At 44.1% G+C, this 25,534-nt stretch overlaps 1 protein-coding gene across 5 annotated transcripts in view; it reads right to left on the bottom strand.

Annotated features, from left to right (window-relative positions):
- Nucleotides 1–25,534, bottom strand: part of NUP205 (nucleoporin 205) — a 1,504,202-nt gene that overhangs the window by 1,341,244 nt on the left and 137,424 nt on the right. The window lies entirely within an intron of this gene.

Below are 25,534 nucleotides of genomic sequence, written 5' to 3'. Positions count from 1 at the left end.
TAACCAATAACCCTTATTCACTTTAACCTTCTGAAAATGCCTAATCAATGTAAAAAAAAAAAAATTATACTTTTACACAATCAAGGACGTCTCTATTGGGGCCTCTCCCGCCTCTGATCACCCCAGGGGATCACACACACTATGTTCTTAATTAAAGCTACTATAAACTCTGTAAACCACTTAGGGGTAACAGTATCCCCTATGACATTCAGGAAAGCACTGGAAAGAAAAAAATCAGAACATATCAGATAACACAGGGGTTAATCACTGAAAAGGTCAACATTGTCCAAAAAGACTCAGTGAGATAATGCCGTTATCCTCCACTACCAGGCATTTCAAGGAGGTTCATTAAAACTGACTGCATCCAGAAGGGAAAAGGAAATAAACATAAATCAAAAGTTATTTACCATTTACCTGGCTTTGTATAGTAGCCACAGAAAAGGCATTACCAGGACGCTGGTTTAATGACAGACAGTGCTTTGTTAGCAAAAAAGCAACCCAGTGCATTGAGTGTTGAAAATATAAAAAAAATAACGAGAGAAGCCAAAAGGCTCTGGCTGTTTTACATGTCTGCACCTATATACAGCCAATAAATACATGGTAAGGTCTGCCAATATCACCGTCTGAAGAAATAGACCACATACCACATCCAGGAGACAAACGTCTAGATTGTGCTTTTTTTTTTTTCTTTCCTGTTTTTGGCTTTATTATTTAGGTCTTACATTGTTTGAGAATGTATGCTCTTGTTGCATGGTCTGTTGATTAAAGTAATATCTTTTCCTTGCGTTTTATTTCGGTAGTAAATTGAAAAAGAGAGAGACTGCATCAAACCTATGCCAGCCTGATTGTATGTACAGAATATTTAATTATTAAAACCAAAATAATGAGAGAAAAAGAAAACTGCAAAGTACTGTATAGTTAAAGAAAGAAGGCACTACATTTCCCATAATCCTAAGCACCACAACACACACAGACATTCACTTCCTCTCGAGCAAAATAAAGAGAGAGGAAAGCATACTGCACAGAACGAAAAACATCATATACACAGTTATAGACAGACTAGTGTTTAAGCCTGCTACATTAACGGATGCTAGAATAGATGTGAAGACTTTTAGCACAAGGGGGCGCTAAGGCGTTTCTTTCTTTCTTTCTTTCTGACTGTCTTTCTTTCTCTCTCCCCGCCCACCTTTCTTTCTGTCTGTCTGTCTTTTTTTCTGTCTCTCTTCCTGTCCGCTTTTTGTCTGTCTTTCTTTCTTTCTCTCTCCCAACCAGATGTCTTTCTTTCTGTCTCTCTCTCCCTGCCTGCTATGTCTCTCTCTCTCTGCCACACTGTCTTTCTGTGTGTCTTTCTATCTGTCTCTCTCTCCCTGCCACACTGTCTTTCTGTGTGTCTTTCTTACTGTCTCTCTCCCAGCCAGCTGTCTGTCTGTCTTTCTTTCTGTCTCTCTCCCTGTCCCCTGTCTTTCTGTCTCCCCTGCTCTGCAAAGATTTAATTTCCTTTCCAGTCGGTTGGGAGAGAGGATTCAGCTTTTTTTGCATTTTCCAGCTGGGGCAATTGCGGAGGTAAATAGCATGCGTCCCTGAAATGCAGGCAAGATGTCCGATCACAGCTCTCCTCCCTTTAACCTCCAGCTCCTTGACTTCCCAGGCAAGCAAACCCTCTTTCTCTCTGCTCCTTCACACCGGGATTCTCTCTCTCCCCCTTGCGCACTCTCTCACTCAAACTGTGACAGTTTCAGTCAACTTCGCCCTCACCGGGCCAGTCTCGTTCGCCTCTGCTCCTGTACCGTTCCGACCCCCTCTGTCACTCCCAAACGTAGACAGTCTGTTCGCTCAGAACATGACCGGTTCTCCTTCCAAATGGTCATGCCCACCTTCCGACTATGGCTGTCTCTCCCTTCCTTCACCCTCTCCTTTTGCCCTCAGAAGGCACAGTAGTGTACTGCGCATGCGGAGACACAAAAGCACGAAGGCACGGACACACAGAGTTTCAAGTGAACATGCACGTTTATTATTGATAAAATCATTTTCCCTACCTTTGTTGTCTGGTGACTTTATTTTTCTGTGCTTTTAATTATGTTTCTAGGGCCTCCTGCATGCTTCTCCTATGGTCCTCCTTCCCTCCCCCATCTTCTCCCTTCCTTTTACCTCCCCCCCACCCTGTCCAGCAGCACCTCTTCTCCCTTCCTTTTACCTCCCCCCTGACCAGTAGTACCCCTTCTCCCTTCCCTACTCCCCTGATCCAGCATCCACTAGCTTTAGTTTAGCTTTAGCCATGGTTTCATCAGGCAGCCTCAGGGCTTTTGCTAGGCTGGCCCACCTCACATCATCGAAGTGGGCCAGCCTAGCAAAGCCCCTGCGGCTGCTTGATGAAACTGCGGCTGCTGCCGCTGCTGGTCCAGGGGTGAGGAGAGGAGTCCCAGCAGCGTAGACAGAAGGTAGGAAGTCAGCCAGCATCGGCGATCGGGGAAGAAGGCAGGAAATCAGCTGACGCAGGTAGGGGTGATCGGCGGCAGAAGGCAAATTATTCTACTGTGCATGCGGTGGCACAGAAGCACGAAGCTTCAAGTGAGAAATGCGCGATAAGGGTTTTATTATAATTGATACAATAATAAATTCTGACATGCAATCCTGTCGGATCACAGAGAAACATAACCTAGTTTCAGTTCAGACTCTTTCTTTTCTATGTTTCAAATTGTTCACATTCTTTCAAAAGAGCAAAGCAAGCAAAACAAAGCAAGAGCCTCATGCCTGTCAACTGCGGAACTTTGCTTGTATAACCTGCATTGATAAGAGAAATAAAATCTAAATTTAAGTGGAGTACACAAAAATATTGTCATGACAACGGAATGTTAACCCTGGACATCCAGCATCATTATAGTGCACTAATCAATCACATTCCCTTATATGTGTTCTTCATTTGCATCAGGCCATATACGAAAAGAACCTCCTGGTATAAGCGACGAAAACTTTAGACTCTCAACCCAGGTTGGTTTTTGTCCTAATCACAGTGCTTCCGCAAAACAGACCAGCATGTAAAACAGAAATTTCTCTAGCCATGTTTTATCCAGGACTCATACTGATACCGTAACAGCTCTCCCAGATGCAGTCCAGGAGCAACCTCACACAAAACAATGAGTAATATTAAGAGATGGGCATAAGAATCACCATAATTCTCTGTAACATTCCCCGATCGGTCAAAGCCATACTAACCCCGTGGCTTCTCCTAATATCGTTAAACAAACTTCAGTTTCTCATAACATCTCCCACAGCTGTTTACAGTCAAGCTGCTTAAAAAAACAAACAAACTCCCAAAAATACCTACAGTCTTACACGATTTTCCCAATGATAGAACAGAGCACGGTACCAAACTGTTTGGTTGAAATAACCATCTACTCAGGCTATCTACCTGCCTCCTAATACTTCCATATATATTCCTCAGTTCTTAATTATTTTTCTGGGGAGTTCAGGAAAGAAATCTCTCGCACAAGTGTGGTTAAAAATAGTCAAAGCTTTGAGAAGCGTTTCTGCATCCTCTAAAATAATGGGACGTCATAAAGACTTACCCATTAAAGGTGACTGGTCATTTTATTGGAAATAATGACAGGAATTAATTCATTATTAAACATATGTAGTTGGTGCATCGTCCAATTACAATCCATTTACAAATTGCAATATTCTACTGCAGTGTTCTCCCCAGAAATTTTTTCCAGCCGGGTGGCATGAAAAAGTAGCCGGGCGGGGCGGGGAAATTTGGTAGTGGGGAAAATTAAATGTATACTATTTTTATTAGTTAATTATTATTATTTTCCAATGCTCGATATGACTTCCTTTTTTAAGGTTTGACACTTGTGCCAGAATATTTTTACTAAATTTAAGAAGTATCCAATTCTAGAAGTGAATAATTAGATATTCACCCTCTCTCAAATAGTATAGAGGTTTAAAAAAGGGAAATACGTTAATGAAGTCATTAGGTTCAATCTAACCATTTATTTCTGCATGAATTTAAACAGCATTAAAAAAAAGATAAATATAGCTCATCCAGTCATACAAGAAATGGCTGTACAACACCTCTAATAATGTTTTGATCACTAGGTTCCTTCCTGAGGTCTCACTGTGGATATGAAATAGATGCTATCCCCACTTCCAGACCTCTTCCACATAATTTATGGAGAGGTGTTACTGAGCCTTGAAGGGCACCTGTGTGATTGATCTTTATCTGCTTCTTTTTTATTTTGCTATAGTGCAAAGTAAGAGCTAGGGCAAAACAGTATAGGTAAAGATGCAGGTAATAATTAGCAATGTATTAAAAATATTTTATTTTTATTTGCTTATAATGTCATTTGAAAGCTACTTGATGATAATACAACTTTAATTTAATTCTTTATAATGTGTGTCTGTGTGTTGGGGGGACACCTACGTCAACAGTAAAGTTAGAATAGAGTCATTAAATCCAGTGGTGTACCTAGTATATATGACAGCCAGTGCTAATCATTTTTTTAACAACCCCCTCCTCTATATAAAAAAATATATTTTTAGTAATAATCCATGAGTCACACAATAAGGGTGCATCTAGGAAAAGGCAGCATCTTAAACACTGCAGTGAGCACTAGAACACCAACACACGCATTGTAAAACTAAACAAACCAGATTCTACACAGTCAATTGATCCTGTAGTCGATGCTAACAGAAAGCCATGTCCTTTTCATACACACAGAACACAGATACACCCTCGCCCAATATGAAATAATCACAAACTAAAAATAGAAATATGTAGTCAAAAGTTAAACTGAACCAAGAAACCAAACTCTGCATACAATGCAACACCACAGAAACAGTGACACATGTCCCCTAATACTGTGCAAAATATAAACAGTAGATGTAAATTTGAAAAATTTGAAAAATTTCGGAAACAGCAAGTAGGCAGGATCCGGCAGCGAAGAAAGCCCGAAGCAAGCAAGAGCAAGTTGTAAGCTGACCTGCTCCGGGGCGTGTGCATGCCGACTTCCCTTCTCTTCCTCCCTCAGGACGTGACTTCCGGTTTTGGAGAGAAGCGGCATGCACATGTTAGAGCCCCGGAGCATGGGTTCAAGTCGCTTGCTGGCGTTAAAAACAAAACAAAAAAAAAAAAGTCAGGCTCCTGCGATTCAGGCTGTGCCGAGTCAGCCCGGTAATTCTCCAAGCTGGTGAGAAGGGTTGTTTTTTTTAATGTTGAGCAGAAGGCGGCAGTAGCAGCAGGATTGCAATCGAGATTACAGTCGGGCGCTCATCTAAATTAGCTGGGCGGAGCGCCCAGCTGAAAGGCCCTGGGGAGAACACTGTACTGGTTACTTTGTTCCTTAGCAACAATGACTTAACTCATCACATGCTATTGTCTCACATCTGTCAGTCTTAGAAGGAAGTGGACTGAGGTCACGCTGACCCTTGCTCTTTATTGCAAATATCTTGTTTACAGAATCACATGATTTTCTATAACTACCAGCTCATCAATATTTGCCATAACTATGTAAGTGGAAGAAAACTATGTTCTTATAAACAGATGTGTTTTTCTCTCTAAATCGTCTAAACAACTACGGGAAGAAAAATATGTCTTCCAGAAACTCTTTCATTTGCTAAACAATACATTTCTGCAACCACATGGTATAGCCAAATGGCCTCCCCCAACTCCTCAAGCGACAAATATGTCAGTGTGACTTTTAGCTATTTGCTATGTTATGGCTCCAGCAGCTTGTTTCAGACATTAAACCATAATATTTTGTTCTAAGAAGGAAAAATATGTACTCTGTGAATTCTGTTTATACTTTACTGTGTGTGAAGGATTTCTATAATTCAGCTATAATATTAGTGTCTTTCAGAACCCTAACTAAAAGTGTATCTAATACATATTGGTTATGGGGGCCATATTAGTTATGGCCCCCCCTTATATTCTGCACTATACAATTATCACCATCAGATACATTAAACATCCAGTACAGGCTAGAGATTGGATCATCAAAGGTAAAAAGAACTACAACGACTGCGCTTAACTTCAAAAAAGGGAATTATGATGCCATGAGGAAAATGGTGAGAAAGAAACTCAACGACAGCGCAAGGAAGATGGACTCCGTAGAAAATGCCTGGGCCCTACTCAAGGGCACAGTGCACGAAGCACAGAACCTGTGCATCCCCAAGTACAGGAAAGGGTGCAAAAAAAATAGAACAAAAAACCCAGTGTGGATAACAAATGCAGTAAAAAAGGCGATAAGTGACAAGAAAGCATCATTCAAAAAATGGAAAAAGGACAAAACAGAGGAGAACCAAAAGGAGCATAAAAAACATCAAAAGGAGTGTCACCGAGTGGTTAGGAAAGCAAAAAGAGAATATGAAGAGAGACTGGCGGGGGAAGCAACAAACTTCAAATCATTCTTCAGGTACGTTAAGGGGAAGCAACCAGCAAGGGAGGAAGTGGGATCCTTGGATGATGGGACAGAAAGGGAGTGGTAAAAGAAGAAAAGGAGATAGCTGACAGGCTAAATAAGTTCTTCACGTCAGTCTTCACGAGGGAGGACACAACCAACATTCCGGAACCTGAGGAGATCGTAAAGGGGGAGCAGGATGAAAATCTGGTCCAACTAGAGGTAAGCAAGGTGGATGTCCTCCGGCAGATAGACAGGCTAAAGAGCGACAAATCGCCAGGTCCGGATGGCATTCACCCAAGGGTACTCAAGGAACTAAGGAACAAAATAGCTGAACCACTTCGACAAATATGCAACCTATCCTTAAAAACTGGAGAGATTCCGGAAGACTGGAAAATAGCAAATGTCACACTCATCTTCAAGAAAGGCTCAAGGGGAGACCCAGGAAACTACAGGCCGGTGAGCTTGACCTCGGTCCCGGGAAAGATGATGGAAGCACTGATTAAAGACAGCATCTGGGAACACATCGACAACTATGGGCAGCTAAAGTCGAGCCAGCATGGCTTCTGCAAGGGCAGGTCATGCCTCACGAACTTATTATACTTCTTTGAGGGGGTAACCAGCCAGGTGGATAAAGGGGAATCAATAGATATCATTTACCTTGACTTCCAAAAAGCCTTCGACAAGGTGCCATATGAAAGACTACTAAGGAAGCTATGGAACCATGGGGTGCAAGGGGAGGTCCACCGATGGATCAAAACCTGGTTGGCGGACAGGAAACAGAGGGTTGGAGTAAAGGGCCATTACTCAGACTGGCAATGGGTCACGAGCGGAGTTCCACAGGGGTTGGTGCTGGGACCACTACTTTTCAACATATTCATTAACGACCTGGAGGCAGGAACAAAATGTGAGGTTATTAAATTTACGGATGACACCAAACTATATTGCAAGGTAAATAACATGGAGGACTGCGAAGATCTCCAAAAAGATCTGACAACACTGGAATAATGGGCCAAAAAATGGCAAATGAGTTTCAACATAGGGAAGTGCAAAGTCGTACATATAGGGAAAAAAAACCCGATGTTCACTTACAAAATGGGGGGGATCAGCGCTAGGGGTGAGCGACCTTGAAAGAGACCTGGGAGTGATGGTAGACACAACATTGAAGGCGTCGGCGCAGTGTGCAACAGCCTTAAGGAAAGCAAACAAAATGTTGGGTATCATTAAGAAGGGTATCACAACCAGAAAGAAGGAAGTTATCCTGCCACTGTATCGTGCTATGGTGCGCCCACACCTGGAGTACTGTGTTCAATTCTGGTCGCCGTACCTCAAGAAGGACATGGAGGTACTTGAGAGAGTTCAAAGAAGAGCAACTAAGCTAATAAAGGGTATGGAGGACCTCTCATGTACTGACAGACTGAAAAGGCTAGGGCTTTTCTCCCTGGAAAAGCGGAGACTTAGAGGAAACATGATAGAAACCTTCAAGATCATGAAGGGCATAGAAAAAATAGACAGGGACAGATTTTTCAAATTAAGGGGATCAATAAGTACAAGGGGACACTCAGAGAAATTGAAAGGGGAGAAGTTTAGAACAAACGCTAGGAAGTTTTTTTTCACACAGAGGGTGGTGGATACATGGAACGCGCTACCAGAGGATGTGATAAACAGGAGCACGCTACAGGGGTTCAAAGAAGCTTTGGATAGGTACTTGGAAGACAAAGGGATTGAGGGGTACAGATAAGAGTAGAGGTAGATTATAGGGATGGGATTAGAGGTAAGTTATAAAATTAATCAGGGATCACTGTTCAGGCACTAGGCCTGATGGGCCGCCGCGGGAGCGGACCGCTGAGCAAGATGGACCTCTGGTCTGACTCAGCGGGGTCAACTTCTTATGTTCTTATATCTTGCTTCTTAAATACCCAATTCATATTTGTTTTAATCAGTATTTTTCAACCTTTTTACACCTATGGACCGGCGGAAATAAAATAATTATTTTGTGGACCGACGGCTGAAGAACACTGGACCAGACACTGGACCATCTCCGCCCCAAACCCCACCCCCATAATAGTACTAATTGTAACACTATTTTTTCCATTCATTTTTCATATACACACAATATAATCTTATTAACAACACATAATGATTAACCACAAAATTAAACTACACAAACATTTATTCCTACCAGAACACAGATAACCCCTATGCAAATATGGGACCAAAAAGCACAGTTACTTACCGTAACAGGTGTTATCCAGGGACAGCAGGCAGATATTCTTGACTGATGGGTGACGGCACCGACGGAGCCCCGGTACGGACAATTTTAGAGTGATTGCACTCTAAGAACTTTAGAAAGTTCTAGCTAGGCCGCACCGCGCGTGCGCGAGTGCCTTCCCGCCCGACAGAGGCGCGCGGTCCCCAGTTAGGATAAGCCAGCTAAGAAGCCAACCCGGGGAGGTGGGAGGGACGCAAGAATATCTGCCTGCTGTCCCTGGATAACACCTGTTACGGTAAGTAACTGTGCTTTATCCCAGGACAAGCAGGCAGCATATTCTTGACTGATGGGTGACCTCCAAGCTAACAAAAAGAGGGATGGAGGGAAGGTTGGCCATTATGAAAATAAATTTTGCAAAACAGATTGGCCGAAGTGTCCATCCCGTCTGGAGAATGAATCCAGACAATAATGAGATGTAAAAGTATGAACTGAGGACCAAGTAGCAGCCTTGCAGATTTCCTCAATAGGAGTGGAACGGAGGAAAGCTACAGATGCTGCCATAGCTCTAATTTTGTGGCCCGTGACAGAACCCTCCAGTGTCAGGCCCGACTGAGCATAACAAAAAGAAACGCAAGCAGCAAGCCAATTGGACAGAGTGCGTTTAGATACAGGATGACCCAGCTTGTTAGGATCAAAGGACAAAAACAGTTGAGGAGATGATCTGTGAGGTTTGGTGCGATCAAGATAGTAAGCCAGAGCACGTTTACAATCCAAGGAATGCAAAGCCTGTTCACCTGGATTAGAATGAGGCTTTGGGAAAAAAACAGGTAGAACGATGGATTGATTAAGGTGAAACTCAGACACAACCTTAGGAAGGAATTTTGGATGTGTACGAAGGACAACCTTATCATGGTGAAAAACAGTGAAAGGTGGATCAGCCACCAGTGCATGGAGCTCACTGACCCTCCTGGCAGAAGTGAGAGCTATCAGAAAGACCACTTTCCAAGTTAGAAATTTAAAATGCGTTGTGGCCAAAGGCTCGAAAGGAGGCTTCATTAACGCAGAAAGAACCACATTAAGATCCCATACAACAGGAGGGGCCTTAAGAGGTGGTTTTACATTGCGAGAGTTGCGAGAGAGAGACCAAATTCCTGGAAGCCACGAGGGACTGCTTCCTGGAACAGCTGGTCATGGAACCTACACGAGGAGAAGCTACTCTTGATCTAATCTTCAGTGGACTGGAGGGACCTGCAAAGGAAGTAGCGGTATTAGACCCACTGGGAAACAGCGATCACAACATGATCCAGTGCAGACTAGAACTGGGATCATCCAGGGTGAAAAGAACCACAACAACAGCGCTCAACTTCAGAAAAGGGAATTATGATGCAATGAGGAAAATGGTGGGGAAGAAACTCAACGGCAGCACAAGGAAGGTAGAGTCCGTAGAAAGCGCCTGGACCCTGCTCAAGCGTACGGTGCACGAAGCACAGAACCTGTACGTCCCCAGGTTCAGAAAAGAGTGCAAGAAAAATCGAATAAAGAACCCAGCATGGATAACGGCAGCTGTAAAAAAGGCGATCAGTAACAAGAAAGCATCGTTCAAAAAATGGAAACAGGATCAAACACAGGCCAACCAAAAGGAACACAAGGAAAGCCAGAAGGAGTGCCACCGAGTGGTTAGGAGAGCAAAGAGGGAATATGAAGAGAGACTAGCGGGAGAGGCAAAAAATTTCAAATCATTCTTCAGGTACGTAAAGGGGAAGCAACCAGCGAGGGAGGAAGTGGGGCCCTTGGATGATGGGGATAGAAAGGGAGTAGTGAGGGAGGAAAAAGAAATAGCTGACAAGTTAAATGACTTCTTTACGTCGGTCTTCACGAGGGAGGACACATCCAACATTCCGGAACCAGAGGAAATAGAAAATGGAGATCAAGATAACAAGCTGGTCAAATTAGAGGTGAGCCAGGAGGATGTCCTCAGGCAGATAGACAAGCTAAAGAGCGACAAGTCGCCAGGTCCGGATAGCATTCACCCAAGGGTGCTCAAGGAATTAAGGAATGAAATAGCAGAGACACTCCAGCAAATATGCAACCTATCCCTAAAAACTGGAGAGATCCCGGAGGACTGGAAAATAGCTAATGTCACGCCCATCTTCAAGAAGGGTTCGAGGGGCGACCCGGGAAACTATAGGCCGGTAAGCCTCACATCGGTCCCGGGAAAGATGATGGAGGCACTGATTAAGGACAGCATCTGTGACCATATCGAAAAAAATGGACAGCTAAGGTCGAGCCAGCATGGGTTCTGCAAGGGTAGGTCGTGCCTCACAAACCTGTTGTACTTCTTTGAGGGGGTAAACAACCAGGTGGACAAAGGAGAACCCATAGACATAATTTACCTAGACTTCCAGAAAGCCTTCGATAAGGTACCACATGAGCGGTTGCTCAGGAAGCTATGGAACCATGGGGTACACGGGGAGGTCCACCGATGGATCAAAAACTGGCTGGCAGACAGGAAGCAGAGGGTTGGTGTAAAGGGCCATTACTCGGACTGGCAAGGGGTCACGAGCGGGGTTCCTCAAGGATCGGTGCTGGGACCGCTCCTGTTTAACATATTCATTGACGACCTGGAGGCGGGAACAAAATGCGAGGTCATCAAATTTGCAGATGACACCAAACTATTCAGCAAGGTTGAAACCACGGTTGACTGCGAAAATCTCCAAAGGGATCTTACGACATTGGAAGAATGGGCGAAAAAGTGGCAAATGAGCTTCAATGTAGGGAAATGCAAGGTCATGCATATAGGGAGAAGGAACCCGATGTTCACTTACAAAATGGGGGGATCAATGCTAGGGGTCAGTAATCTGGAAAGAGACTTGGGAGTGATGGTAGACACGACATTGAAGGCGTCGGCACAATGCGCCACAGCCTCCAGGAAAGCAAACCAAATGTTAGGTATCATTAAGAAGGGTATCTCGACCAGAACGAAGGAAGTCATCCTGCCACTGTACCGGGCTATGGTGCGCCCGCATCTGGAATACTGTGTACAGTACTGGTCACCGTACCTCAAAAAGGACATGGCAATGCTTGAGGGAGTCCAGAGAAGAGCAACTAAACTGATTAAGGGTATGGAAAACCTTACATACACTGACAGACTGAAGAAGCTGGGGCTGTTCTCCCTGGAAAAGCGGAGACTCAGAGGAGATATGATAGAGACCTTCAAGATCCTGAGGGGCATCGAAAAGGTTGACAAAGACAGATTTTTCAATTTGAAAGAAACCACAAGAACAAGGGGTCACTCGATGAAATTGAAGGGGGACAGGTTTAAAACAAACGCAAGGAAGTACTTTTTCACACAGAGGGTGGTGGACACATGGAACACCCTTCCGGAGGCCGTGATAAGGAATAGCACAGTACAGGGTTTCAAGGATGACCTGGATAGGTTCCTGGAAGACAAAGGGATTGAGGGGTACAGATAAGAGCAGTGGAAGGTTTAGAGATAACTGTAGAGGTAGGCAATAAAATTAGTCAGGGACCGCTGACCAGGCAATATGCCTGATGGGCCGCCGCGTGAGCGGACCGCTGGGCTGGATGGACCTCTGGTCTGCCCCGGCGGAGGCGACTACTTATGTACTTATGTATGTACATTGAAAAGGCCTTTCATGAACCTTGAGACTAAGGGATGAGCTGAGAGGGGTTTTCCATGGATCGGCTCATGAAAAGCTGCAATGGCACTAAGGTGGACCCTTATCGAAGAGGATTTAAGACCAGAGTCAGATAAGGACAAAAGATAGTCCAATACCAATCCCACTGCTGTAGATATGGGATTATGGTGATGTAACAGGCACCAGGAAGAAAACCGAGACCACTTCTGCTGGTAACACTGAAGAGTAGACGGTTTCCTGGAGGCATCAATAATAGAACGGACAGGCTGAGAAAGGAGAGCATGAGGTGCAGTCAGCCCGAGAGATACCAAGCTGTCAGGTGCAGAGACTGTAAGTTGGGATGAAGAAGCGTTTGCTGATGCTGTGTAAGTAGTGAAGGAAACAGAGGAAGAGGTATGGGTTCCCTGGAACTGAGTTGAAGTAGAAGGGAAAACCAATGCTGTCTGGGCCACCGTGGAGCGATGAGGATCATGGTGGCTTGTTCCCTCTTGAGCTTGAATAAGGTGCGCAGCATGAGCGGAAGAGGAGGGAATGCATAAAGGAAGAGATTGGTCCAATCCAGAAGAAATGCATCGGGTTCCAGACGGTGAGGAGAGTAAAGTCTGGAGCAAAACCGGGGCAGCTGATGGTTGTGGGGAGCTGCAAAGAGATCCACCTGAGGAGTGCCCCATTGGGAGAAAATGGACTGGAGAGTCGAGGGGTCGAGAGTCCATTCGTGAGGTTGAAGAATTCTGCTGAGATTGTCTGCTAAGCAATTCTGTTCCCCTTGTATGTAGACTGCTTTCAGGAATAGGTGACGAGCAGTCGCCCATGTCCAAATCCTTTGAGCTTCCTGACATAAAGGACGGGATCCCGTCCCTCCTTGTTTGTTGAGGTAATACATTGCAACTTGGTTGTCTGTGCAAATGAGAAGAACCTGAGGAAAGAGGAGATGTTGAAAAGCCTTGAGGGCGTAAAATATCGCTCTGAGTTCCAGGAAATTGATGTGGTGCTTCTTTTCCTGGGTGGTCCAAAACCCCTGAGTTTGGAACTCGTTCAAGTGAGCTCCCCATGCATAGGGGGAGGAATCTGTGGTGATGACTAGTTGATGAGGAGGTAGATGGAACAGTAGACCTCTGGATAGATTTGATGAGTTCAACCACCAAAGAAGCGACTGTCGAAGAGATGAGGTCACAGATATGTGTTGTGAACAAGGATCCGTCGCTTGTGACCACTGAGTCGCTAGGGTCCATTGAGGAGTACGCAGGTGGAGACGTGCAAAGGGGGTGACATGCACTGTGGATGCCATGTGCCCCAAAAGTACCATCATTTGATTTGCTGAGATGGAAGTTCTCTGGAAAACCTGCTAACAGAGATGAAGGATGGTGTGAAGGCGGTTTGGAGGAAGAAACGCCCTCATTTGAACAGTATCCAGAATGGCTCCAATGAATTGAAGTCGCTGAGTTGGAATGAGGTGTGACTTGGGTAGATTGATCTCGAACCCCAACAGTCGAAGGAAGGAAATGGTCTGATTGGTGGCTATGTGAACGGACTGAGGAGAAGGAGCCTTGATGAGCCAGTCGTCCAGATAAGGGAAGACTTGAAAATTGTGGGAGCGGAGATAAGCTGCGACCACAATCAGACATTTGGTGAATACCCTGGGAGAGGAGGCTAAGCCGAAGGGTAGCACCTTGTATTGGTAATGATGTTGGTTGACAAGAAAGCGAAGGTATTGTCTGGACATCAGATGAATTGGAATGTGAGTATACGCCTCCTTGAGATCGAGGGAACATAGCCAGTCTTCCTGAGAGAGAAGAGGGTATAGGGTGGCAAGAGATAACATCTTGAACTTCTCCTTGACCAGACATTTGTTGAGGTCTCTGAGATCTAATATTGGTCTGAGATCTCCGGTTTTTTTGGGGACAAGAAAGTACCGGGAATAAAATCCCAGGCCTTGCTGGTCTAGAGGAACTGGTTCGATGGCATTGAGAAGGAGGAGGGATTGAACCTCCTGACCGAGAAGGAGGGACTGAGCCTTGTTGGAAGCAGACTCTTTTGGTAGACTTAACGGTGGAGGAGTCTGAAAGTTCAGGGCATATCCGTGAGCGATGATAGCAAGTACCCACTGGTCGGAGGTAATTGCTTCCCATCGAGACAGAAAAACCTGGAGTCGACCTCCTATGGGCTGAGTTTGAAGGCATGATGGAGGAAGACTGGCAATGTTCTCGAGAAGAGAGTCAAAAGGGCTGTGTAGACTTAGGTTGAACAGCCGGTTTTACAGCAGGCTGTTGTTGTTGACGAGCCTGTTGCTGCTGTTGACGCTGCCTGCGAGGTTGAGGAGGATGAGTCTGAGCTGGGCGAGCAGAAAACCTTCTTTGATAAGAAGGTTGTTGCCTGAATGGACGAGGAGGAGGAGGCTTCTTCTTGTTTTTCAACAAGGAGTCCCACCTAGTCTCATGCGCGGAGAGCTTTTGTGTGGCGGTATCCATGGACTCCCCAAACAGCTCATCCCTAAGACAAGGCGCATTGGCCAGTCGGTCTTGATGGTTTACATCCAGTTCCGAGACCCGTAGCCATGCCAACCTTCTCATTGCTACAGAAATAGCAGTGGCCCGTGACGTCAGTTCAAAAGTATCATAAATGGAACGGACCATAAACTTCCTTAGTTGCAAAAGACTAGAAGTACATTGCTGGAAAGCAGGAAGTTTACGGTCCGGAATGTACTTTTGAAAAGAGGTCACCTGTTGAATGAGATGCTTCAGGTAAAACGAGAAGTGGAATGCGTAATTACCTGAACGGTTGGCCAGCATGGCGTTTTGGTAAAGGCGCTTTCCAAATTTATCCATGGCCTTTCCTTCTCTGCCAGGAGGAACAGAGGCGTAAACACTGGCACCTACAGACTTCTTCAGGGTTGATTCCACCAACAAGGATTCATGGGGAAGTTGTTGCTTATCGAACCCTGGAATTGGAATGACTTTATAAAGAGATTCCAATTTTCTTGGGGCTCCCGGGATGGTTAAGGGAGTTTCCAAGTTCTTATAGAAAGTTTCCCTCAAGATATCATGGAGGGGCAACTTTAAGAACTCCTTAGGAGGATGATCAAAGTCCAAGGCATCTAAGAATGCCTTGGACTTTTTAGAATCAGACTCCAAAGGAATTGAAAGGGTGTCTGACATTTCCCTTAAAAATTTGGTAAATGAGGAGTGCTCTGGCTTAGTAGCAGGGTCTTGCACCGATACATCCTCCTCTTCAGATGAATAATCTTCCTCGGTACCGAGGTGATCATCCGAGTCATCCCACAAGTCAGGGTCCCGTACCGATTGGAGACGGCCCTGAGAAAGTGGAGTCGAGGTGCCAACATGTTTAGTCTTGCGTACCGATTTCCCCGAACGGTTGGAGACGGTACCAGGGGAGTGTAGAACGGTACGGGGCTCAGAGAACGGTACCGGTTCAGAAGTGTCCGGAGCAGAACGTCGTTTCGGCTCCGCTGAAAGAATAGGCATGGACATGGATTTGTGCGGTGCCGACAAAGTCGATGTCAATAAAAGGGGTTGATCGACGGTCGGCACCGAAGGCTCACTGGGTACCGACACTGGAGGATTCGGTGTCAACAGAGCCGGGAGCAAATGTTGTAGTTGCTGTTTAAGCTGGACCTGGAGGATAGAGGCAATGCGCTCATCCAACGTAGGTCCCGATTGCACCGGTACCGGTCTTTTCTTGCTCGGTACCTTCGGTGCCGCTCGACGCTCGGGTGAAGTCGATGCCGATGACGAGGCAGTGACTTCAATGGGAGCGGAGCGTTTACGGGGCCGGCGCTCAGTCTGCAGGACTTGGCTCACTGCATGCTCGACTGGTGGCCCTAGGACAGTAGGGGAAGGCTTCTTAGCCGGCTTACCTACAGGGACCGACGTCGGCGATGTATCTGTCGGTGCCGAGACAGTCGGTGTCGATTTGGAGGAAGTTGCCGATGTCGATACTGGTGCAACTTCCATGTCGGTGCCGAACAGAATTCGTTGTTGAATTTGTCGGTTTTTTAAAGTTCTTTTTTGTAAAGAACTACAGCGGGTGCAGGTGTCAGCCCTATGGTCCGGACCCAGACACTGAAGGCACCACTTGTGCGGGTCGGAGAGAGATATAGGGCGCGCACACCGCTGACACTTTTTGAAACCCGGTGACGGGGGCATGAAGGGAAAAACCGCTGTAGCAAAATCGAAGCCGGAGTAGTCAATAAAAAGTGAAAAAAATAAAACAATTTTTTTTTTTTTTTTTTTTTACAAACGGTAAAAGAACAAGAAAGAAATAAAATGAAGAGAAAAATACGCGCGAGCGGGAAGGCAAGTGAACAGTTAAGGAAAAAACTTCCAACAGCCGTTGGAAACACGCGTCTTCTTAGCTCCGCGGAATTAAGAAAACTGGGGACCGCGCGCCTCTGTCGGGCGGGAAGGCACTCGCGCACGCGCGGTGCGGCCTAGCTAGAACTTTCTAAAGTTCTTAGAGTGCAATCACTCTAAAATTGTCCGTACCGGGGCTCCGTCGGTGCCGTCACCCATCAGTCAAGAATATGCTGCCTGCTTGTCCTGGGATAAACTAAAAGTACTAATATATACAAAGGAAACCCTAAGATTCAAGACTATGTATGCAGTACAACCCCAGAGAAAAAGAGACAAATGCATGTCTTCTTGAACAGTGCAAAATAGACAGCAGATGTAAATTCTCAACATTGACATAATTCAATCACTAAATTCAAAAATAAAATCATTTTGAATGTTTTATTATGGCTATGCAATTTTGCAAAAAGTATGTATTAATCTCATGGCATAAATTATTTAGCAGCTTTGCAAGTAGTATCAGATATCAGTCTACGCATCTAAAGATATCGGCTTGCATTTATTTAATTTTTGTAGATGCACTGTATGATGGAATATCTACCTTAAGTATCTAAAATTTGACATAGCTTATTAAATTATGCTTCCTTACCTTCTGGCCTGCACCCGCCTGGCCGTTTTATGCTGCCCCCAGTGTTATCTTCAGGCCAGCTCCCTCTTACTCACTGCCGCAGTACAGAAAGCTGCGGGCAGCGGCTCCTCGTGCATCCCACGCCTCAACTGGAAGTCTTCCCTGCTTCGGTCTTTTTCGCCCATGAATTCACTGCCGCGTTACTGATGACATCATCAGTAATACAACAGTGAATTCATGGGCGGACAAGGCCGAAGCAGCATGCCCGATGCTGCTTAGGCAGGAAAGTAAGGCTCGAGGTAGGGTTCCAATGGGAGGGAGCAAAGGATGGGGATTCAGCTGCGCGGCACGTGCTCAGGGGGAGGGGAGGGGCTTGCTCAAAGGTTCTGCTGCACAAGGGATGGGAAGGAGGGAAGGGAAACTGCCAGCAAATCACGGGACTAGGGCTTATTTTAGGGGTAGAGCTTATATTAAGACCTACCCCGAAAATCCAGCTAAGGCTTATTTTCAGGGAAACACGGTATTTGCTCAGGAAATACTGCAAACAACTCCACCAAGGGGCTGCCGTGCCTCTGATTGAATAGACTCAGGCGAAAACTTTAAGACTATAAGCTGAAAAAAATAATTTTCTTAAGCTTTCAAGCAATTGTGACATTTGATGCTTCCATATTCTCCATAGCTCCACCACCAAACAGGATTAACAGCCTCTCTGACTTTCAATCCATTGGTTACTTCTAATTAACAGCACCCAAAGAACATCCAGAAGCCAGACAACCTGAAACTCCTTTCTGCATTTCTCCCTTCTAAACAATGGTAGAATCAGAAATTAGCTCATGTGAAAGACCCAACCTTCAGTAAAATGGAAAGAGTCATATGGACTGATATTTCTGTTCAGTAAAGCATAAAGAGAGCTCAATAGGGTAAAGTTCTGAAATTTGCCTTGCCAAGGCAATAGTTATCAGAAAAACTACCTTTCATAAAAACTTTTAAGGGTCCCCTCTGAAATAGTTCAAAACGTGCTACACCTAGAGCCTGAAGGACTAAATGCAGGTTCCATTCTGGGCAACTGATACATACAAGCGACTAAAGATGATTAAACACATCTTAAAATATATCTAGATAGGAAGCTAATGGTGACTTCAACATGTAGCTGATTGATTTGAGAACCTACATTGGCAAACTTCCTACTTCCTCAACCCTTTCTTCCATCTCTGAGAGAGACCAAAGAATGACAACCAGACAAATTGTAGCTTAAATATCAAGGCCTTGGGAGTTCTTGAATAGCAGTGTAAATCATCAATGTCGTGGGAGTTCTTAGCGATCTACTAACTGGTAGAATACCAACCAAGAATCTCCCTAAACTATGGGTGACAGCTCATTTTATTAAGTTTATGACATCACTTTATTTATCATTAAACATGCCTAAATTAGTACATCTTCCAATCATTAAGATCCAATGAGAAATTGCATTCTCCAGCAATGTTCTTTTGGTTAGTTTTGATCATATGATTTCTTGTCAATCTTACTTCATTAGTAATTTTTCCCTAGCAACAATATAATGACCTAGTTACATTGCATTACATTACATTGGTGTCTTCTATCCCATCAATACCTTTCAGTTCTAGGCGGCTTAGTTTCGGTCCTGTCAGCATTTACATTTTGACTAGCCGATATCATTATTTATTTCAATGCATTGGACATCTTTTAACAACATATTAGTTTAGGGCACAGTGACCTGTTACAATTGAGTGGGATGGTGAGAACTTTTAACAAATTTAAAACTACAATGAATGGAAATTGATTTTTCAGCTTAACACAGTGGCTCCAGAGGGTTAAAGAAAGAATTAGAATGGATGACACTAGTCTGACAGACAAAGGTTTATGTCATGAATCTATATTGAGTAAGCAGTCTCCCTTCTCTTTAAATATTGGAAAGAACTCCACTGCCAATATTAGCTACATAGAATGAATTCTTTGTTGCATCATTCAGCACTATTTTAAATATAAATATGTTTGCAGTTTAATGATTGAATAAAGAAATGGATGTTCATTTTGCATATTATTTCATGTACCTTGATCCTGATGCAATTTATTTTTCTAAACATGGATTCATGTCATGAGAAAATTTAAGAGAAGAATTAAATTGAGAGAATATTTTTGATAAAAAAGAAAAAAAAAAATCTTGGTTTGTGTAAAGGAGGAATCAGGCAATTTGTAGACTAAAAAGGTTAGTAGGTTAGTCTTATTTACCATTCGAGGATCCATTTATATTAAAACACTAGTCTTTAAGCCCATTACATTAATGGGTGCTAGAATAGATGTGTGTGTGTGTCTGTCTTTCTTTTTGTCTCTCTCTCTTCTTGGTCGCTGTCTGTCTTTCTTTGTTTCTTTCTTTCTGTCTCTCTCTCTCTCTCTCCTTGGCCACTTTCTGTCTGTCTGTCTTTCTTTCTGTCTCTCTCTCTCCTTGGCTGCTTTCTGTCTGTCTCTCTCTCCTTGGCTTCTTTTTGTCTGTCTGTCTTTCTTTCTGTCTTTCTCTCTCCTTGGCCGCTGTCTGTCTGTCATTCTTTCTGTGTCTCTCCATGCCCCCTATCTGTCTGTCATTCTTTCTGCCTATGTCTCTCCCTGGCCCCCTGTCTTTCTTTCTTTCTCTCTCTCTCTCTCCTTGGCCGCAGTCTGTCTTTTTTACTTTTTCTCTCTCTCTCTGGCCCCCTGTCTGTCTGTCATTCTTTCTGTCTGTGTCTCTCCCTGGCCCCTTGTCTGTCTTTCTTTCTTTCTCTCCTTGGCCGCTATCTGTCTTTCTTTCTTTCTTTTTTTCTCTCTCTCTTAGGCCACTGTCTGTCTGTCTTTTTTTCTTTGTTTCTCTCTCTCTTTGGCCGATTGCAATCTGTCTGTTTGTCACTGTGGCCCCCTGTCTGTCTGTCTTTCTGTCTGTCTCTCTCCCTGGCCCCCCTGCCTGCCTGTCTCTCTCTGTTGCCCCCTTCTGTTTCTCCCCCCAAGCAAACCAAGATTTCTGCCTGCCCCCAGCACACCCCTCCAAAGCAGCCCCCTTTCCCTCTCCCCCTCCACTTCCCTGTGCAACAGTAGCAGCCCGACGCCTCGCAGCATCCGCACCCTGTCGGCCTCGTCCAGGCCAAAGGACACTCTCCTGCCGTTGCTCTTGCCGTCACTGAAACCGCCGCCCGCGCCGCAAATGGAACACGGCCATGGAGGCACAATCTTGGTGGCAGGGATCACGCCGTTTCAACTGCACATGCGCGGGTAAGGGTTTTATTATATTAGACTACGGGCCCCTTTTACAAAAACACAGAAGCAAATCTCAGTGCAGCAAATGTGACACAGCCCATAAGAAATGATTGGACTGCGTCACATTTGCGCATGGGAATCGCTACCGAAGTTTTGTAAAAGAGGCCCTATATTTGATAGAAAAAAAAAGGCCATTTTTAGTTCAATCCTTTAAGCAAGGTTTCTGCCTGTTCATCTCCATCCCTCATGCACTACAATATCTTTTTACCTCAACCAAAATTCATTATTTGCAAAAGTAACCAGTTATCCCAGCAACCCCTTTGGTTTGAGGTATGGAAGTGAAACAGTTTCACAGACTCCTCCTGCACCTAAGGAGAACACCTCCTTTCCATCACAAAATGCATTAAATGGCAGTTAAACATTAAGAAACAGAGAAACAAATTAAGGCAGATCAAGACCATGTCATATCTAGTCCACATGTTCATGCCATCTATTACCCCTTCCTCTCCCTTAGAGATTCAATGTACTTATCCCAAGCGTTCTTGAATTCAGATACATTATTTTCCAAGCGTTCTTGAATTCAGATACATTATTTTCATCTCTACCACCTCCACTGGGAGGCCATTCCACACATTCATCATCCTTTCTGTGAAAAAGTATTTTCTGAGGTTACTTCTTAGTCTATCCCCCTATACCTAGCATCTGGTAACTATGTGATGGGTTATTTTTCCCAGTGTACATCACTTTGCATTTGTCCACATTAGATTTTATCTAGCACTTGGATGCCCAGTCTTCCAATTTCCTAATGTCTGCCTGCAATTTTTCATAGTCCGCCTGAATTTTAACAACTTTGGACAGTTTAGTGTCATCTGCAAATTTAATCACCTCACTCATCGTTCTAATTTCCAGATCATTTATAAATAGGTTAAATAGCACAGACCCAGTATAGATCTCTGCACTCCAATATTTAACCTCCTTCATTAAGAAAAATGGCTATTTAATCCTAACTTCTGTTTTCTCTCCGATAACCAATTCCTAATCCACAACTGAACACTGCCTCCTATCTCATGACTCTTTAATTTTCTCAGGAGCCTCTCAAGCAAATTGGTGAGGCAAGACCTTTCTTGGTTGAACCCATACTGACTCGATCCCATTAAATCATGTTTATTTACATATTCCACAATTTTTGTTTAATTGTTTCCCCTATTTTGCCCAGCACTGATGTCAGGCTTACCACGCTGTAATTTCCTAGACCTCCCCGTGAACGCTTTAAAAAAAAAAAAAAAAATCAGCCTAACATTTGCTACCCTCCAATTTTCATGTACTGCAGACAATTTTAGCAACAGGTTACAGATCACTAACAGCAGATCAGCAATTTCATATCTGAGTTCTTTCAGTACCCTGGGATGTATACCATCCAGTACAGATGATTTATCACTCTTTAACTTGTCAATTTGGCTTAGTACATCTTCCAGGTTCAATGAGCTTTCTTTCAATTCCTCCGCATCACCTTTGAAAACCATTTCCAGTTCAGATAGATCTCTTACATCTTCTTTCATAAAGACCGAAGCATGGAATTCAATCAGTCTTTCCCTGAGTGCCCTTTTTTGCTCTTTGATCATCCAATAGTCCCCATGGATTCCCTCATAGGTTTTCTGCTTCTGATGTACCTAACAAAATTGTTACTATGAGTTTATGTCTCTTTGGCAAGTTTCTCTTCATTTTTATTAGCTTTCTTTATCAATGCATGACCGAAATGACCGAAATAGAACAATGGACTATAAATTTCAAACTGAAACTTAACTCAGAAAAGACAAAAATTTTCCTGGCAAGCCCAAATGAAAAAATCACTACAACCACAATACATGTAAATGGCCATGACCACCCAATACTAAAAACTATAAAAATACTGGGAGTCACCCTGGATACCCACTTGACTTTGACCGATCATATAAACTCAGTGACAAAAAAAATGCTTCTTCAACCTTTGGAAACTGAAAACCATAAAAAAAATACTTTGACCCTCTATCCTTCAGAATATTGGTACAGTCATTGATTCTATCCACCCTGGACTACTGTAACATTATTTACTTGAGGATACCTAAAAAAATGTGAGAAAATTGAGAATAGTTCAAAACACGGCCATCCGCCTAATATTCAGACTAAAGAAAAGCGATCATGTTAGCCCCTTCTACAAACTGTTGCACTGGTTACCAATTGAAGCACGAATTCAATTCAAATTCTCCTGCCTTTGCTACAAACTAATCTGGGGAATGGCCCCCAACTACCTGCTACCTCACTTTGAATTCTACTCCTCCACCAGGTCTACCAGAAATCGCAACCTCTTTACTTACCCGAAAATCACAGGCTGCAGATATCGAACCTTTCTAGATAGAACATTCAAGTTCCAAGCCGGTAAACAGCAAACTTGGCTAGGCTTTCACTGATGTCGCAAGACAGACCTACAGTGTCTTTCGGAAAGAATTAAAAACCACCTTGTTCAAGAAATTCATACCTTAGCCAGACTTTTCCCCCCACAATTAGAGCCACCTCACCTCACCCGAATTCCTTCTTCACCATAATAGGAACCCGTTATTCTTTGTCTGCCATAACGTCCTCCCCACAATCGTTACCCAACTTCCCGCTGGTGCCCGATCATGTTAATGTAATATGGAAACAAGTAAATTCTTCAACAACCTAAGTATATTTTCTTCTAATCCATCTTCAGAACCCTAGTCCAATCCCTTGTACTGAGTCTACTTGACTACTGTAACATCGCCTATTTAGCAATTTCCCAAAAGAACATGCAGCGTTTACAATTGATGCAAAATGCAGCGGTCAAACTGATCTTTGGGCTGAGGAAGTTTGACCACGTGACACCCTACTACCGGCAGCTGCATTGGCTGCCAATGGAGGCGCGTGTAAAGTTTAAATTTGCCTGCTTCTGCTTCAAAGCACTACACGGACTTGCCCCCAAATATATAACTGACCTTTTCGTCTTCTCAGCCAACAGACACAAGAGAAGCTCACATTCCAACTTCATTTCCCCCCCAGTGAGAGGTTGTAAACTGAAAAAACACCATGAACATCTTCTCTCGCACCAAGCAGCATCATGGGGTAAAGACCTAGAACAATTGCTTTCACCCACTACTTATGAGGAATTTAGGAAACGTATGAAAACACACCTGTTCCTAAAGTATCTAGACAACTGATCCTCTCTTCTCTCTCCCCTCTATAGCTATTAACTTGTTCTATTGATCACTCTCTCCTCAAAAATGGATTTCCTATCCTATTAACCCTCTTTCTTCCTCCCCTCTTAAAGTCAATCAATTTGTAATCTTAATCTTTGTAAACTGCATAGAATTTCACGGTATTGCGGTATATAAGCTGTTATTATTATTATCATCTTGCACTTTGTAATTCTCTGACCGCGCAGTGTTCTCTTATCTACATCCGCTCTGCAATTCGCTGATTGTATAGTGTTCACCTGGAATAATGTGTGCAATTCTGGAGGCCACATTATCGCAAAGATGTGCTGAGACTGGAGTCGGTTCAGAGAATGGCCACCCGGATGGTCTCGGGACTCAAAGATCTCCCGTACGAAGAACGGTTAGACAAACTGCAGCTATACTCGCTCGAGGAGCGCAGAGAGAGGGGGGACATGATCAAGACGTTCAAGTATCTCACGGGCCGCATCAAAGCGGAAGAAGATATCTTCTTTTTCAAGGGACCCATGGTAACAAGAGGGCATCCGTGGAAAATCAGAGGCGGGAAACTACGAGGTGACACCAGGAACTTTTTTTTCACTGAAAGGGTGGTTGATCGTTGGAATAGTCTTCCACTGCAGGTGATTGAGGCCAGCAGCGTGCCTGATTTTAAGGCCAAATGGGATCGACACGTGGGATCTATTCACTAGGCAAAGGTAGGGGAGGGTCATTAGGGTGGGCAGACTAGATGGGCCGTGGCCCTTATCTGCCGTCTATTTCTATGTTTACTTATTGTGAACCTTGTAATTCACTGACCCTGTAACTCACCTTGTACTTTCACTGACCGTTCAATGTTCTCTTATCTACCTATACCCTGTAATTCGCTGTTTGTACAGCTTTTCTTCATTGTGAACCGCCTTGAAGTCGCAAGATTATGGTGGTATAGAAAAATAAAGTTATTATTATTATCTAACTTGCTTATTTCTTCTTCTTTTCTTCATTTGGATCCTTTCTATCCTGTATTTCTATCTATGCCCCAGCACCTTTGTGGATTTTTTTATGTCAATGGCATATGTAGACTATCTAGGTAGCTGCTATAATTTCCAAGTGCGCAATTCTTCTATAAATCAAGCCCTCTTTAATCTTTAACATTGATACTGCCGGATTCATTTCCTATTTCCATTTGGGTTTTTTTCTATAGGCTTCCTCAGCTTTTATTTTTTCAGCTTATATATCTTTGCACTTTTAGATATACATGTGGTTTCAAAAGTTTTTACTTTTTAGATTTTTGTCTTTCCACAATTTATAATTTATTACAAATGCGCTGCTCTCTTCCCTCGTTTATTTATAATAGAAATTCCTTCCTCACCATCACAGCAAGTTTTATACCCCCCCCCCCTTTTATTTATTTATTTTTTTACTAAGCTGCAATAAATGTTTCTACCATGGCATGGAGTGCTAAATGCTCAAACACTGCTCTATTGCTCAAAGGAATTATATGAATGTCAGAGTATAGTGGTACCTCGGTTTACGAGTGCACCAGTTTGCGAGTGTTTTGCAAGATGAGCAAAACATTCGCAAAATCGGCACCTAGGAAACCGAGCGCGCTTCGATTTGCGAGCACCCCCCACCGCCACGAACCGGCACCCTCCCCCCCCCCGCGATCCACACCCCCCCCCCCCGCCGCGACCTGAGGTCCCCCCAACCCACCCCCCATAGTGAACTCTCAGCCCTTGAGCATGCGCATATGCTCAAGGCACAGCACAGGAAGCAGATCTTCAGGCACCGGCACCACGCACAGGACATGCTGGTGCCGGTGCTGCTGCGGAGGCTACAGCAAAGTAAGAAGAGGGTTCGGGTGGGTTGGGGGGACCTCAGGTCGCG

Source organism: Geotrypetes seraphini, chromosome 9 (assembly GCF_902459505.1).
Source record: "Geotrypetes seraphini chromosome 9, aGeoSer1.1, whole genome shotgun sequence".
Taxonomy (NCBI): Eukaryota; Metazoa; Chordata; class Amphibia; order Gymnophiona; family Dermophiidae; genus Geotrypetes; species Geotrypetes seraphini.
This window is presented reverse-complemented; position numbering and strand designations above follow the sequence as displayed.